The following is a 3879-nucleotide window of genomic DNA, read 5'->3' as shown; positions in this document are numbered from 1 at the left end:
CCATCTCTACTAAAAATACAAAAATTATCCGGGCATGGTGGCACGTGCCTGTAATTCCAGCTACTCGGGAAGCTGAGGCAGGAGAATCCCGCATGAACCCAGGAGGCGGAGGTTGCAGCGTGCGGAGATCGCCCCACTGCACTCCAGCCTGGGCGACACAGTGAGACTCTGACTCAAAATAAACAAACAAACAAACTATAAATAGCAGTTGTTTTATGCCACTAAGTTTGGAGTAACTGGGTGTAAGTCAGTAGGTAACCAGAACAGAGACGCTGCCTTAAGAGAAGGCAATTGTCCTAATTTAAAAGGGGGACTGACGGACGCCTTTGTTGCTGTGGCCCCAGTCTAGGTCCAAGGTGTTGCTGTCATTTTCGCCGCTAGGTGGCGGCTCATGACTGTTTCCCGCCAAAGGCGGGGCTGCCAGAGGGGATGTCAATTTCTCTCCCAGCCTCGCCAGCTGCTGTTGCCTCCAGCCTGGTACCTAGCACATTAGTCAAGCAGGGCGACGATTATTTCCTTGAAGAAACCCAACCTCACCCGACCTCTCCGCACACTCATACCTTCGTTTCCAGCCTCAAGTCTTTTGCTCGAGTCCATGAAGCGCCCCAGAGACGCTGCAGACATGGGGGCTCTTTAACGCTCCAGAGAGGCTGCAGACACGGGGGCTCCTTAGTCCTGTTCCAGAGGCCCTAGTTCAGTCTGCAGCTTGAGAAGGAAGTGGGAGCTGGGGAGGCCACGCTCCACCCCCCACACCTGCTCCCGTCTTCTACTCCACGGCTGGTCTTTTGCTGACGCTTCAGGAAATGAAACGCAGTTCATTGCAACATCATGGACTGTTTTCCCCACCACCAATATGAAATCGAATTCTTAAAGCATTACTATTTTTTAATGGCCAGATAAGAATTGTATGTATTTATTGCATACAACGTGATATGTTGAAATAGCATACGTTGTGAAAAGGCTAACTTGAGCTAACTCACATATGCATTGCTTCACATTTACTATTTGTGTGTGTGTGGTAAGAACACAATCTACTCTCTTAGGAAGCTTCAAGAACACAGCACATCCTTATGAACGAAAGCCCCTCTGTGGCAGCAGCATCCTCTTAAAGGCCGTCCCCTCCCAGTTTTCCCTCACTAAGAGTCTGCAGCTGACACCACAAAAATTCAGGCCATCAAGCTCTAACTCATAAAATAGAATTACCATGGGATCCAGCAATTCCATTTCTGGGGAGATACCCAAAAGAATTGCAAGCAAGGTCTGGAAAAGATATTTATCTATTTATGAGATGCAGTTTTACTCTGTTGCCCAGGCTGGAGTGCAGTGGCATAATCTTGACTCACTGCAACCTCTGCCTCCTGAATTTAAGCAATTCTCCTTCCTCAGCATCCCGAGTAGCTGGGACTACAGGTGCACACCATCACACCCTGCTAATTTTTATATTTTTAGTAGAACAAGGTTTCACCACATTGGCCAGGCTGGTCTCGAACTCCTGACCTCAGGTGATCTGCCTGCCTTGGTCTCCCAAAGTCCTGGGATTACAGCATGAGCCACTGCTCCCAGCCTATCTGTGTATTTATTTTTGAGACAGGGTGTCTCTCTGTTGCCCAGGTGAGTAGTGCAGTGGTGTGATCTTGGCTTACTGCAGCTTCGACCTCCTGGGTTCCAGGATCCTCTCACTTCAGCCTCCTGACTAGTTGGGACTACAGGCACGTATCCCCAAGCCTGGCTAATTTTTATTTTTATTTTATTTTACTTTTGTAGAGATGAGGTTTCACCATGTTGTCTAGACTGGTCTTGAACTCCTGGGCTCAAGCAATCTGCCCTCCTTGGCTTCCCAAAGTACTGGGATTACAGGTGTGTGCCACCACACTCAGCCTGAAGAGATATTTATACGCTGATGTTCTTAACAGCATTATTAACAACAACAAAAAAAAAATGTGTTGGAAACAGATGCCTGATGCCACAAAGATAAATCAGTACTGAGACAAAGAATTTTTTAGCAATGCAATTTTTATTTCCTGGACTGCAGGAAGGGGACTCTTGCTAGCGATCTTCTCACAGAGTACAATGAACAAAGGAAAGCAGATGTATTTATTCCTTATGCTTTTGGGGTCGTCCTTACTGCAGTGTCTGATCTCCATTGGCTGGAGCCAGACAGACCTCACAATCTAAACTGAAACCCAATTCGCTAACAACTTAAAACTTTTCTAAACAGGTAAAAGCAATGGAGAGCTGGGACATGCCTGTGAGCACGTCCAGCACAGATATCTTGGTTAAAGTACAAGGACATAGAACGTACTACGTGTCTATAAGCATGGCATGTCTAACAGCTACATGGGATAGAGCTTAATAGTTATTAGCACACTTTCGATTTATTCTTTAACAAGAAAGGAAACTTTAAAGAGGAACTTTTCTACTTCCCACAAAATGGAAGCACCCGAAGGGCCATCAATGAATGAATCATAAACAGAGTATGGGAGCTACATAAATGGACAGGTATTCATCCTCTGAAAGGAAGAGATTCTAACACATGCCTGTGGGAGGCCAGCACTTGTAACCAAGAGAGCTGATCCATGAAGAACCTTGAACAGCCGACCCAGAATGACTTCTGGTTTGGGGCTTTCAAAGAGTGTGTGAAACTATGGCACTTGCCTTCATCAGCCTTGAATCCAAGGGGAACCGAGCACGGGATGCTGGTCTGAGAATCAGGAGACAGACTCCTGGTGCAGCTTCCCTGTTCTGAGCAAATCACGGCCCTTCCCTGGAACTGTCTTATTTATCCAGTGATTTCACGAATATTTGTTGAGCATGTTCTGCAGACCAGACATTTTGGAAGGGCTGTTACTGTTGGCCAGGTGTGCTGGCTCACGCCTGTAATCCCAGCACTTTGAGAGGCTGAGGCGGGTGGATCACTTGAGGTCAGGAGTTCGAAACCAGCCTGGCCAACATGGTGAAACCCCGTCTCTACTAAAAATACAAAAATTAGCTGGGCAAGGTGGTGGGAGCCTGTAGTCCCAGCTACTCGGGAGGCTGAGACATGAGATCACTGGAACCCAAGAGGCGGAGACTGCAGTGAGTCAAGGATACACCACTGCACTACAGCCTGAGCAACAGAGTGAGACTACATCTCAAAGAAAAAAACAACAAACTAAAGATTGTAACGAGTGACAAGCTAGAAATCAACAGTGATGCAATATACCATAATGAGTATATGGAAGGTGGGTCTTTGCTTTGGAAAGTGGGTCAGGGAGGGCCCGGAGGAAAATATGTTGAAGCTGAGACTTAGACAGTGAAGTATCCAGCCACAGGAACTGCAAGGGGAGTGACACATAGGCAGAAGGCACAGCACATGCAAAGGCCCTGGGGCAGGAGCAAGCCCGGCTAGTTCCAAGAATGGACACAAACCAGCGTGGCAGGTGCAAGGTGAGCTGGCCAGAGCACAGGAGAAGGGAGGTGCTGAGGCTAGATCCTGCGGAACTTTGCAAGTCTCAATTGGAAGTTTGAATTTTTTTTTTTTTTTTTTTTGAGACAGAGTCTCACTCTGTTGCCCAGGCTGGAGTGCGGTAGGGTAACCTCGGCTCACTGCAACCTCCACCTCCCAGGTTCAGGTGATTTTCCTGCCTCAGACTCTAGAGTAGCTGGGATCACAGGAGCGCGCCACCATGTCCAGCTAGTTTTTGTATTTTTAGTCAAGACGGGGGTTTCACCATGTTGCTCAGGCTGGTCTTGAACTCCCGAGCTCAGCCTCGGCCTCACATAGTGCTGGGATTACAAGCGTGAGCCACCGTTCCCAGCCCAGAAGTTTGCATTTTTATCCCAATGGAAAAGGAAGTGCAATGTGGAAAATGCCTTTCTTTTTTTTTTTTTTTTTTTTTT

Source organism: Cebus imitator, unplaced genomic scaffold (genome assembly GCF_001604975.1).
Source record: "Cebus imitator isolate Cc_AM_T3 unplaced genomic scaffold, Cebus_imitator-1.0 Scaffold235, whole genome shotgun sequence".
NCBI classification, from domain to species: Eukaryota; Metazoa; Chordata; class Mammalia; order Primates; family Cebidae; genus Cebus; species Cebus imitator.
This window is presented reverse-complemented; position numbering follows the sequence as displayed.